Source organism: Spermophilus citellus, assembly GCF_964194105.1.
Source record: "Spermophilus citellus genome assembly, chromosome: 7".
Classification (NCBI taxonomy): Eukaryota; Metazoa; Chordata; class Mammalia; order Rodentia; family Sciuridae; genus Spermophilus; species Spermophilus citellus.
In genome coordinates, this window is record NC_138188.1 from 141,188,508 (window position 1) to 141,202,138 (window position 13,631).

Genomic DNA, 13,631 nt, shown 5'->3' on the forward strand with positions numbered 1-13,631 from the left:
ATTCTCTGGGTACATCCATGATCTACAAATGATAGGGTTTTGTTCATTTTTTTTTTTACGGCTTTTTGAATAACATGTAAGTGCAGATATCTCTTAACATACTAATTTCAATTCCTTTAGATATACCCAGTAGTGGGATTGCAGCATCATATGCTAATTCTATTTTTAATATTTTGAGGATGCTTCATATTATTTTCTATAATTACTATATTGATTTACATTCCTACTAACAATGTACAAGAGTTTCCCTTTCTCTACAATCTCAACAACATTTGTTACCTTTTTTTTAAATGTAGTTATTCTAACTGGGGTGAGGTGATGTGTCATTATGGTTTTGATTGAATTTCCCTGATGATTAGTTTTGTTGAATATTTTTTTCATATATATGTTGGCATTTCTTTTGAGAAATGCCTATTCCTATCTTTAGCCTATGTTTTAATAGGGTATTTGTTTTCTTGCTATTGAGTTTATTTCCTCATATATTTTTATATTATCTCTTTATCAAATGCATACTTCATAAATATTTTCTATAATTCTCTAGGTAGTCTCTTCACTTTGTTGATTATTTCCTTTGTTGCACAGAAGCATTTTAGTTCAATGTAACACCATTAATCTATTTTATTTTTTGTGGCCTTTGCTTTTGAGGTCCCATACAAATTATTGCCCAATGATGTTTTATTTGTTTCTAATATGTAAAACAGAAATATTGTATTCCTTGTTCCATTTAATATTTTTCAAAGATCAAATGAGAAAACAAATTGTAAAAAATATGTAAGAAGTCCTCTTGGACACTAATAGCTACTATAATTTTATTTGTGTAATGACATCCTGACATCACTACTGGCAATGATGTGATAAAACTTATGACAGTTTGTGGTACACTTACTAGGTGCTAGACACTGTACTGAATTTTGCTTTATATATAACAGCCTACTTAATTTTTATAGATAATAGTAGCCTTACTTTACTGATAGAGAATATGGATTCAAATATACAATTATTGTACAACTGCTGTGCTATTTGTGAAAATAGGAATCGCTTCTGAGAGGCACATAGCAGAGCAGCCTGAACTCTGGGGACAGAGCCTCTGGGTTCAAACCCTGGGCTCTGCCTCTTCCTTGCAGCATGATTTGGGCAAACTGCATATTCCCTTCCCTTCAGTGTCTTTATTTGTGAACTCTAGTTAAACATTACTTAACTCACAGTGGTTATTGCTATTAATGGAGATCATGTCTGCAAGGCACTTTAGAATTCTGCCTCCACATAGTATGTGCTATAAAAGTGTCTGCTTAATAAAATAAAGTGATTCTCAGTTACCTTTATCTGATAGGAAAAATTCATAGGCAATTTACAAATGTATCATTCAGGAATCTTTGTGAGTTTGTTGTTATCTACAGATCTAAAAAGATCATGTAAAGTTATTTGGAGGTAATACTAGATTCAGGAAAGGACAAATTACCAGATATTCCTCAGATAATAAGAATCTTTTGTGTAAGTTATGTCTACATGATGTCCCATCTTGCTGAAGCACCACCAAAATTTGACTATACCAGTTCCAGTCTGAGGGCTCAGCCCAGACTAGAGCCTATAGAAACCCATTCACTTTAGAAAATATGGAACTCCTATCCTAACCTCTCCTCCTCTCTAGATAGGAACCAAATGGTGACCTGTTCACTTACAAGCATTAGTCACTTCTGTTGCTGGTGTGTTATCCTTCTCTTCCTGGGCAGGAGCACTGAGGGTCAAACAAACCAAAAGGAAAGAACTCAGTTATATCCATACTGATATTTGGATTCAGTATGAGTGCTAAATGATATAAGTGATAAAATAATTATTCTTGTGCAAAACATACTTTCCATTCTGCTGTTAGAATCATAGTGAGTGCTCTTGTAGACTAGAGTGATAAGATTGCCCAGAGACTGTCTCACAAAGGTTATCTTTCTATTGAGAAATATCTCTTAAACAGACTTCATATACATCCTTGGTAACTCTTCTTAATGCTTAAAAATTTCACTACCAGGAAATGGGTGGCTGAATTATAACGTTGCCTCCGGTCTACTCTGACACCCTTTTGCAATTTGGCAGCCTCACGAAGCACTTAAGCTGCTTAGTGCCTTCAGTCTGACACTTGGAAATTGGTCATCAGCTAACAATTCTTGGCTTAATTTTACCGATGCAACTCTGAGGCTACAAATGAAAATGAAGAAGTTTTTATTTTCTAATTTGGGGTTCAAATCTGCAGTTATTACATATTCAGGTTTTGATTAGATGTATGCATTGTGCTTTGTGTCTCATAAATTTTGATGTGAAGATTATATAGGCATGTATGGATTGCATACTTTGTGTAAGTTGTACAAAGTATTTCATAATTCCTAAAACAACCTGGGGAACTCCTTAAATTGAATTGCTATTTTTTGGAAGTATTTCTCTTAAAAATTTTAATTTTTGAGTGGACTCAAACTTAAAGTAGAAGTTCTCAGAGAAGACAGGCTGTGTCTCTTGGTGATTTGTTCCTGGCATTTTTCTTTGGCTTCTTTCATTCTCTTGGCCCAAAGTGTAGCATATTCTGAAGACTCTTCCTTATTCTCCTTAGTATGCTGTTTCTTTAGAGCAATACACTGGCACTTGTGTTACAAGACATGGGGAGTAACAAGACACTAAATCTTTGGTGCTTTGGTCCTGTTTTTTTTTTTAACTTCCTTGTTTTAAGGGTTTTCTGACCACATATTGGCAGACATCATCTTCCTTAGAGAGACTGAAAAGTTTGTGGATTCTGCTAGCTCTTTTGAGTCCCAGTCTGCAAGGCACAGTAGTATCCCTAAATCCAGGAATATCCTTCTCTTCTTTTCTTACAATAACCAAGTTGAGAATAGATTGGCATTCACAATGCAGCCTTGAACAGATTTTCACTTTCTCTTTCCAGTTGGAGTTGATCTATAACAGGAATGTCCCTTACTCAGTAGCAGACAAATACAGACATGGGTCAAGACACTCTGCTTCATGGGGAAACCTTGTTTGTTGCTCCCACCACAGATATAGACCACATAATCCTTCTGTTCTTCACCCAAAGCACAAGCAGCAACTTCTGTGCCGGTACGATTCTCATAAAATGTACGAAGTTTGCATTCATTATCCACTTCCATGGGTTTCTGGCAATGAATGGCCAAAAAGGAGATATTCAGCTTCATCTTGGTACAGCCGATCGCCTACAAGGCGCCGTGAAAAAGAGCTGAACTGCTATTTTTTTTCTTTTCAGATTAAGATACAGAAAATAAATGAACCATGTAGCAGAGGTTATACTGACAAAGAAACTTCCTGGAAAGTTTTGCAATTTATAGAAGAGGTACAGTGGCATCAAGCATGACTCAGTAGAGATTTTAAATCTTGAGAGTTTCTGTATTATCCAAATAGGAATTGTATCACTATACATACTTTGGATGTATTCTTGCATAACATAAATTTTATACCCATTGCAGAAATAGTCTCCCATTTATCCCCCGACCCTTATAAACCATGGCAACAACCACCTATTCTTTCTTATGGTCTTGCCTATTTTTGGTGCATCATATAATTAGTATCATGCAGTGTTTGTCGCCCTGTGACTGGCTTATTTAACTTAGCATATGTCCTATAGTTTCATTCATGTTGTTACAAATGGCAGGACAACCTTCTTTTTCAAGGCTGGAATAGCAGGAAAACATGATTAAAGTGTTATAATTCCCCCTGCATAAATTGTTCCAAGTTTTATAATAGTAGAGATGGCCAAATCATATTTTATTTTGCATTACTCTCTTGGCATATTGGTTTCAGGTAGATGGCTCAAAATTAGCCCAGTCTGGCATTCTTTAAAAAAGGTTAATTAAAGTGGATGAGATGTCTCAGAAATAGACTCTGATTACTGATGTTTTGAAATAAAATCACTTTAAAATGATATTGAATTTTAGACATTTAAGTCACATAGAGTTGTTATGAGAAAGGAGAAAAATATCAGTAAGTTATTTGGTATGTTGCTTTTCTAACTTGTGATATACTGAAGATTTGCTTTCTCATTTCTTTTCCATAACACATAATTGAGCCCAAACCCTAGTTAGGATATTCTTCATTAGTATGGCTATATTTAGTTGAGAAGGTTCAATGCTCATTTATTTATTTACAAATTTTAGCTTATACCATTATAAACATAGGGGATGCAATAGATGTGTGGTGATTTCTCTTCTAATCTCCTTTGTTTTGAACTTCTGTTCGACAGATAATTCATTTTAAAAGAAACTAAGACTAAATTTTAAAAAACTACCAAGGAAATACACTTTTTATTCTGAATGTACAAACTCATGAGTTGAGAAGTGATTGATATATGCCTAGTGAACACAATGGGGTTATAAAATATAAATTACACAGATCATATTTTATTTTAAAGTGTTTTATATAACTTAGTTATGTATTAAAGCATAGAATGAGAAGAGTGTTAAAAATAATCTATAACTTGAAGACTCCAAGTTTACTCTTAGTGCCATACAGTCTAACTGAAACTCCTAATACATTGGAATTGTTGGTTGGCTTGCTTTTCAGAAGAACAGAATTTGAGTCAAATACAGTTAGGCAAATAATTCTATCCAGACATACAGACTTTGTTACATTGTTTTGAAATCACTGCCATATTCTCACTCTCAAATGGCCAACTTGAACCATCCATAGTTAAGAATAATTTAAAAAGGAAACTGGTTCCATCAGTGAGTGTTCTGATGGGACAAATATGTGAACAGGCAGCCAGAAAAGTTTCATCTAGTGAAGATCTAAAGTTGACATTGTTGATAATTTGTGCCAACTAATTTGCTTCTTTAAGGGTGTCTTATATTTAAACTCTTCATAATAGTATTACTGATCCCTTCTCAAAATCCCAGAGTTCTATATCTTTTTAAAATCTGTTTTATTTAATCAGAAATCCATTTTTCCACAAACATGATTTTCTTGTTGTGCTGTCTCTTTCTTCCACAGGTAGCCTTTATTGTTAATGTGAATTATTCATGAGTTATAACCAGGAAAAGTATGGCATTCAAACCCTAGTTATTAAGAGAGATAAAAGGAAAACACAAATTTTACTTTTTAAAGAAATCTCAAAATTTTTGAAACTGATTGCTTCCATTTAAGTTTATTTTTAGTATGGGATTATGAAGGTTCTACCAAGTTCTGACAGCCTATTGTTTAAGCAAGATGAATGTAAAACACAACAATTTAGTTTTAGCTTTTAGAAATCAAGCTTTAATTTTGCCTTTATAAATATTAACAAGAACCACTTGCTAATATGGTTAGAAGAAGTATTGGCTTTTGAACACTTTTCTAAATATTGCAACAATAGGGCTTTTGAAGTTAGGATTTTGTATGGAAAAATATTTTAAAAATTTTACATATTTACTACTGCCAATTTTCATATTTACTCTGTACTGGGGCAAGTTTGTGGTAGTGCAGATAGGAAGGAGAGAAAAAGCAAATTATATATTCTTGCCCAAATATTGAATGATTGTTTTAAACATTAATGAGGAGGTAAGTATTAGAATTTTTTGTTAGTTACTTGGCTGAGAAAAAAAGTAAAATAATGCTTCCACTTTTTCCCTCTATGCTTCTCTATGTCAGTTTATTATTTCTTGCATAAATACCTGGCTGTAGTTAGTAGTATTTAGTGCTGAGTAGATGGCAAGAAAAGAAAAGATAAATTCATGGAAAATAAATAAATGGGTATTTTAAGAGCAAATTTGGAATTTGGTTTTGAAGATGCAGGTGATGGAAAGAGTTTGTTTTTCTCTTGGAATTTAGGAGAAATAATATAAAAATGTAATTTGGCATAACAATTATTTTCTCTTAGCAAAAACATTTTCCCTTTTTTTAATAAAGGGAAAGGAAAATTTTGTCCCTATTAGTTATAATAGTTTTTTGCTAAAAAGTAGAAATTTTTATTTTTGAAGGAAGCTGAAGTTTGGTCCTTAGCTCTAATAGTTTTACTGTGAATAAATCATTCATCATCTTAATATGTGGCAGGAAGTTTTAAAATTTAGGTAATAGGAAGTTGATAGTTTTTAAATTCTCTTACACTGTTGATACTTACCAAAGACAGAAACATTTTGGTAAATCAAGGAGAATTCAGATATATTGCATACTGTAGAAAATATTCTTCTGCAAGATTTTTCTCTAGGGTTTCTCAGAGCATTCCTATTTCTTTTTCAGAGAAGATGACAAAAATTGGATTCAGTACATTTAATAAATATTGAGTGCCTACTATCTGTTAGACATTGTTCTGGGTGCATCTTCAATATATATTTTTTTAAATTGAATGAAAGTGATGTCTTTCAATCTGACAAGTACATTTAACTCTCCATTTGAAGTGTATGCATGTTTCATCTCCTCTGTTTTGACATGATTCTGACACAATCAAGAAGGATTGGTGGCTGGGCATTGGAGATGGTGCTGTGAGTGTTTGGGCATTCAGTCAGTGGCATTATGCTCTTCCCAGACACCCAAACTAAATGACATCGTGACTCCTGCTCCCTTGATCCCATTTGTCATTGCAAACATCTTTTTTTTTTTCTCTAATACATCATTCCCCCTGTCTTTTACTTTTAATTTCCACTGACAATCTCTGTGTTGGTCTCTTCTTTCACCCTTATGTTACTGAAGTGGCCTCTGACTTTCTCACTGTCTAAATGGTATTCTACATTAATCTTTCTCATGCATTCCTATGAGTCTGTCCTTTCTCTACTGAAAAAATTTAAGAAAATGTCTTTTAAATAATCTTTAAATACATCATATCACCTTTATTGTTGCACACAGGATTATAAAATGATTTAATTGGGATACTCTAATTAAGCAGAGAACTAGACAGTTGAAGAAATTGAAATCTAAAAAGCTTAACAGATCCAGGCTTATTAGTTTTAAGAAAGGGCTGTTGGAACTAAAACACAGATCTCTTAAATTTCAGGTCTGTGCACTCTTACTGCACACTGTCTTGTGTTTAATTTAGTGTTTTCTCCTTTCATATAAGAGGTCTTAAAATCAGATTATGATAAAGCCTCCAGAAAAATAGAAGAGAATTTTGGTAAACCAAATTTCAAATTTGGGAAACTACTGTGCTGAAGGATTTGTAAATGAAAACTGTCCTCTTTACTGATATATGTATTGTTCAATTAAAATTACATCTAAATTGTGGCTGGAGTAGGATGATAGTTCAATAAATAGATGAATAAATCAATAGAAATTGCTACTGCAGGAGTCTTGTGTTTAAATTTTACATTTATTTGTCTACAGAGGTAATGTCACCCAATATGCAACTATTTTTTAGCTTAATTTACTCCTCTATCTCACTTTCTCACTCTCTTACCAGTGTTTCTTGGAATTACCTCTTAAATAAATTGCTGTCTCTCAAGTCTATATTTTAGTTTTTTTCCTTTTTTTTTTTCTGGAACCCAAGAAAAAATACAATTATTTGGGATAAAAATTTAAAGCTAGTTGTTTTGCCTGGTCATAAAAAGAAGTTCTAGTGGTCATCCCCTAGGAATTTCCCCCACTGTGTAGTGCTGCCATTTTGATTGGAAATCTCCTAGACATTGCTTCGATGGTTCTCCTGATAGTTTTAGAATTTCTTTGTACTTCCACTTGAGGTCCTTGACAAAATTAGGAGAGATCCCTGCCTACTGTGATGGAGTTTTTAAGGTACAGTATGGAGAGAGTTTGAAGTTGTATTTATTTGTTTTCTCTGTACTTTACACAAGACAGCATCAAATTATGATACATATTATTGATTGTTGATTTTCTACTTTGGTAAGACTGACAACACAACTTACCATCACTGGATGTTCATTTAGTTGGATTTTGGGGATGGATATGAAAGAATTTGCCCAAAACATACATCTAGACTTTGTGAGCAAAAACAGTTTGATTATTATGTCAAAGAAGGGAGGTGATCTTATCCCTCCTAGTACCTTTCCTGTGGCAATAATGTGATGCTTTTGCTATGGTAGCTGGTAATATTCATTCTGAACTATATTTTCTAGTTGGGAGCTAATAAATGGATAGGCTTGGCTTAATCTCTTTCCTAATAGCAGAACCAAACTTATATGTAGAAAAGAAAAACATACAAATAGTGAATTTTTTAAAAAATATTTATTTATTTATTTATTTTTAGTTCTTGGCGGACACAACATCTTTGTTGGTATGTGGTGCTGAGGATCGAACCCGGGCCGCACGCATGCCAGGCGAGCACGCTACCGCTTGAGCCACATCCCCAGCCCCACAAATAGTGAAATTTTGATGCACATTAGGTGGTCTTTTGGTTCATGAATGAGAGTCTGAGCACAAACCTCCCAGAATAGTCTTCTACTTCTTTTGATATTTTTCATCATTATCTTTCCCTTTGAACATCTTACCTTCCAACCCATGAAGATATGATAAATCCAGTTCATCAACCAGTTCAGATTAATTCTCTTGAATAGATCACTTGAACCAGGTAGAGACTTGCCTATTTTTTGAGATAAGAGGAAAGGACAATGAAGCTGGAAGAAACTCATGACACTCTAAAAGCTTCTGCTGGGACATGACATCCCACTGACCAAATGTATCATCCTCTTATCCTCATCCTTATAGCCAAGCCCACATCCTCTATATTGGAATCTTTTTTTACAGGAAGCATGGGCAAGTTTTGTGGAAATAAATGGGGATGGAGAATCTTTCTTCAGGGGAATGTGATACTGAGTAATTGTAAACAACAAAACAATCTACTGCTAGCAGACTTCAAAGTATGTTTCTTTTGAACCAAAATTTTGTTTCATTTTCTCTTAGGAAATTGTTTAGATGGCTCAACCAAGTACTCACTTGAAGTTCCATGGAATAACTATGGATTACTGTTCATGTAAGACACAGATGCATGCAAATTTATATGAAAAATTGTAGTCTAGGTCAAGGAAGTAGAGGAGGTAAAAAGATACTTAAAATATGACTAAATATTTGTGTTTTGAAGTGGTTTCAAATTACAGTTGTATCCTAACTTATCAAGCATAGTCTACTTAAATAATGACCTTCAGTCATTATCTAAATAATGTGTAATAAAGCATGAAGCTCATTCACCTTCCTTTTTGGCTTTTCTCCTTTTGAGAGATCAAACTATTTCAATCATTGACTTATTCTTCAGTTTTGCTTGCCTCTTTTTACTTCATTTATTATGGACTGAAAGTTTTTACTCTCCAGATTCATGTGTTGAAGTCCAAATTCTGTTGTTGAGATTTGGAAAATATTTTAAAGATAGAGCTAATAAAATCTATTGATGGATTGCCTGTGAAAGAAGAGAAGAGTCAAGCACTCCTAAATATTTGGCCTGAGCTTTCGGGTAAATTGAGGTACATTTTAATGAAATGAAGAAGACTGAAGAAGTGAACTGTAGGGTGGAGAGCATAGACAACTATTTGGATTTGTTCTGAAATACAAATATCTGCACCAAACTCCCACTAAATGTTAGGAGAAGGATTAGAAATATCTGTTTGGAAGTTATCAGCATAGAGAGGGCATTTAATATTATGTCTTTGGATGAAATTGACTAGGTTTGAATACAGTTTGAAAAGACACTAGTACTAAACTCAGAAATGACTTAATATTTAGAGGTCAGTCAAAGAAAGAAGTTCCAGAAAATAGGAGTGAGAAGCAGCAGCCAGAGAGGTGAGGTAAATAATCACTATTATACTTGAAGCTACATGACAGTTGAGAGAGTCCTCATCATAGCTTCAGTACCTCAGGCATATGCATCAAAGGTTGACCTACATGGTCCTCATACTCCTGACCACGTTTTTCTATTCCAACTCTAGTCCACCTTTTCCAGTGAACATTTTCCTTCCATACCAGGGAGAGATAACATGAGGCTTGTTTTCTTTTTTGTTCTGGTGGAAGGTAGTCCAGGGCACTATAGATCAAAGTATTCCATATTCTGGATGGCACGACAATGAAACAGTTCTATTCTCCTCTACTTTGACCTTTAGGAATGTCAATTAAAAATTGTTTAATGTGTGTGTGCATATGTGAATATGTTTATCTACATATAATTATTTATTACAATATGTATGGCATACAAGAATATTATATATTCTTTATTTGTATATATAAAGATGTAAATATGCATAACTATTTTATGTAAGTAAATATGTGAATTTCAGAGTGAAAATATTAATAACCAGAGTAATAGACAAGAATGTTTAGAAGTTATATGCTAAGTCTCTATGCTTTTCCTACTACCTCATATTGGCAAATATATAGGCACCTCTTCCTGAGTGGAAAGGGATATGAGAATATATGATGTTAATAAAAAGAGAACTAAAATATCCCTCTGAGAAGAATTTATGCTCTTAAAGCATGACTGAAACAGTATTAAAGATCAAATATTTGTGTTTTTCCCCTGCTGAGACATAAAACCCAGTCTGATAATATTTAGAGCCTTTTGGAGGTAATAAAATTTGGATAAGGTCATGAGAGTGGAGTCAGTTTGATGTGATTAGGGCATTATAAGAAGAGACACCACAGAGCTTGCTGCCTTTCTCTTTTGACTGTGTAAGGATACTACAAGATGTCTAGGAATTGGTCCCTCACCAGTCACTGAATCTGCTGACAACTTGATCTTGGACTTCCCAACTTCCAGAACTGTGAGAAATAAATGTCTGTTATTTAAGCCATCTGGTCTGTGATATTTTATTACAGCAGCCTGAATAGACTAATAGAAGAGTTTTTATCACTGTATTATATTCTCAGGGTTGCCATGACAGATTACCACACATTTTAGTGGCATTAAACAACAGATAAATTTATTCTCTCATATTTCTGGATGCCACGAGTGTGAAATCATGGTGTCAGCATAGTTTGCTTCTTCAAAGATTCTTGTGGAGGTTCTGTCCCTCACCTCCTCCAGTGTCAGGCCGCTGTGTCACTCCAGTCTGTGCCTCTGCGATGGCTTCCTCTCCACTTCTGTCTCAGATTTTCTTCTATCTTTCTCATACAAGAACAGTGTTCATTGAATAGAGGGCACACCTCAAAAATACCCGAAGATTCATTTTAAACTCCCTAAATTAATAAAAAAAAAAGAGCAGTTTTCCACGTAAGAGAGCATTCATAGGCCACAGTGATTGGTGTGGGTATCTTTTTTTTTTAATATTTATTTTTTAGTTAGTAGTTGGACACAATACCTTTATTTTATTTATTTATTTTTATGTGGTTCTGAGGATTGAACCCAGGGAGGATCGAACACATGCTCAGTGAGGGCTCTACCACTTAGCCACAATCCCAGCCCCGGTGTGGGAATCTTTAGGGAATGTTTTCTGGCCAACTGTAGTCCCTGTTGAGTAACACTTCTTTGAGATTTGGACAATTTGAAATTAATCAAGTGGAAGATTTTTTAAGGAGAAAAATGAATGTTTGGGAATCTATTTTTTCCATTCTCAAAGTCACAAATTTCTAATGAATTTAGAATAGCTATAGTTGTGGGCTGTTTCAAGAAACCCTTGCATTTACTCTCATTGTTTCATTCTTTTGGCATGGGAAATCTTTTTGAAAATTCAATTCAAGTTTTGTTCATATTGTTTTAAATTCTCTAATAAGCATTATCTTGTTTAGTCTTCACAGCAAATGCAGGATCTTAGTGATTAAGTGCTCACCTTCTTTTGGAGCCTAATTTCTTGGTTCCAAGTCCAATGCTTTCTACTCTTCCTTAGAAATAAGCCTGGAAGAGCATGGTTAAGCAAGGAGGAAAGAAGGCACATGTTAAGCTTTTAATAGCTTGGCCTAAATGTCTAATCAAAGATTAAGTAGGAATGATCTCATAGCTTCCTGCAAGCAGAAATAGATCTTGGGTTGCCCTGCAGAGGCTAGGAACACTTAAAGGAGAGGTAACCCACTTACTTCACTAGGTTTGGGTTTGGCCTATGTGAGGATAGAGGAGTGTCTGATTGCTTAGCTGCAGCAACTGGCTGGGACCAGCTGGGTATAAGTGGGTGGGGCTGGCTCACTACAAAGAGATTCCTCAGCTGGAGCTGCTCTCAAGGGGAGGTAGCATGGGGCCAAGCTGCTGTGAACAACTGGGTGGGCCAGTTGGTTGTGGTATGCACCAGACTGAAAGGTATGCTATTCCCAGGAGCCAATTCCAGCTGGTAGTCTTGCAGGATGGAGGCCACCCTGCAGAGGTGGAAGCAGGCAGGTGTGGGAAAAGTTCAGGCTAGGGAACAGCTTGAGGAACAAAAAGAATGTGATGAACCCAATCCAGAATAAAGAGCAGCCAAATGTCCAAATGTGTGTTCTTGGAAGTACATCTGTGTCCACTCTTCTTCATTCAGAGGCAACTGGTTGGGGCAGGTATGGTGCCCAACACTGTTCTGATCTTGATCCTTGAATCATCCTGCAGAAATGCTGAAACTTATTTTCTCCCTCTAAACAACTACATAACTAAGGGAGTCCGTAGGATTAGGTTTTAAAGCAGTAGTTGCCATTTACCTTTCATATGATCTTAATATTTTTGATCTGCACAATGTAAATATTTCCACATTCCATGTCTCTTTCTCATAAAATAGGTTATGATTATCAATAAAAGAGTATACAGATGGCTTTCCTGGAAAGAATTACTGTGTAATATAAACACGACTTGGAAAGGAATTGAAACAGCATAGAATATCTGATTTTCAAAGCATGAAAACCCTGTGATTAGATATGGTAAAAGAGAAGCCAGGAGACAAGTTTCCCCCCCTAAGAGAATAATTTTGGCAGCCTTGTACCCTTTAATGTATACTTGGTCCCAATGATGAAACTATTCGCCCAAGATTCTCACATAACTGTTTTTGCTGCATTTCTACCTAAAACCATTTTTACAATTAAGTTGTTGCTTATAAGGAGATCTATATGTTTGCAATGTATTTAAAAAACCCCTTTCACTATGAAGATACAGACTTGGTCTTATTTGTTTGCCTTGGCACAATTGATACCTTTTTCTTTCTTTGATTCTGATCGCTATACTCCAGTAAGTGGAATTCTGGGCATGACAACGGTAGAGAAAAAGTAGGACCAAGAACAATTTGTGACTGCTGATCTATAAGATTGAGAAGTTCAGATGAATAAGATCTTTTAACTGATTTACTTAGGACTAAAGAAGTAAAAAAAAAAAAAAAAACAAAAAAACCCAAACTTGAGGATAATGAAATTTTTGCCATATTTGTGAACAACTCTCAGGATGTTCTCCAGGGGTCATTTTGCTCCTTTACTTCCATGCCTAATTAAAAAGAGGAAATTCTGAAGAAAACAAGTCCATGGATGGTATTTTTCTGGAATGGGAAGTGTGTATCTCTGGATGAGGAGGAAGCTGGTGAGTAGTGGCCAAACCATCTGACTCACTCTGTACCACAATTTTTTTTTTTTTATGATATCATGAAACATTTTGCCAGGTTTCAGAAGTTCTATTTTGTTAGGTATCATGGTCTTAGAAAATTCCAAGCATTGTTGTAATTTCATGGGAGTTTATTTGGCTAACCCACAGAGGATGGCAGAGTTGCACATTTTTTTATTTTATATATCTATGTGTGTGTGTGTGTGTGTGTGTGTGTATATATATATATATATATATATAT

General features: G+C 34.7%; 1 pseudogene across 1 annotated transcript; it reads right to left on the bottom strand.

Annotated features, from left to right (window-relative positions):
* Positions 1 to 2,394: 2,394 nt before the first annotated feature.
* Positions 2,395 to 3,188, bottom strand: LOC308653417 (small ribosomal subunit protein eS6-like; annotated as a pseudogene). Its single transcript has one exon. The product of its transcript is annotated as a small ribosomal subunit protein eS6-like (transcript).
* Between the last annotated feature and the right edge of the window lie 10,443 nt (positions 3,189 to 13,631).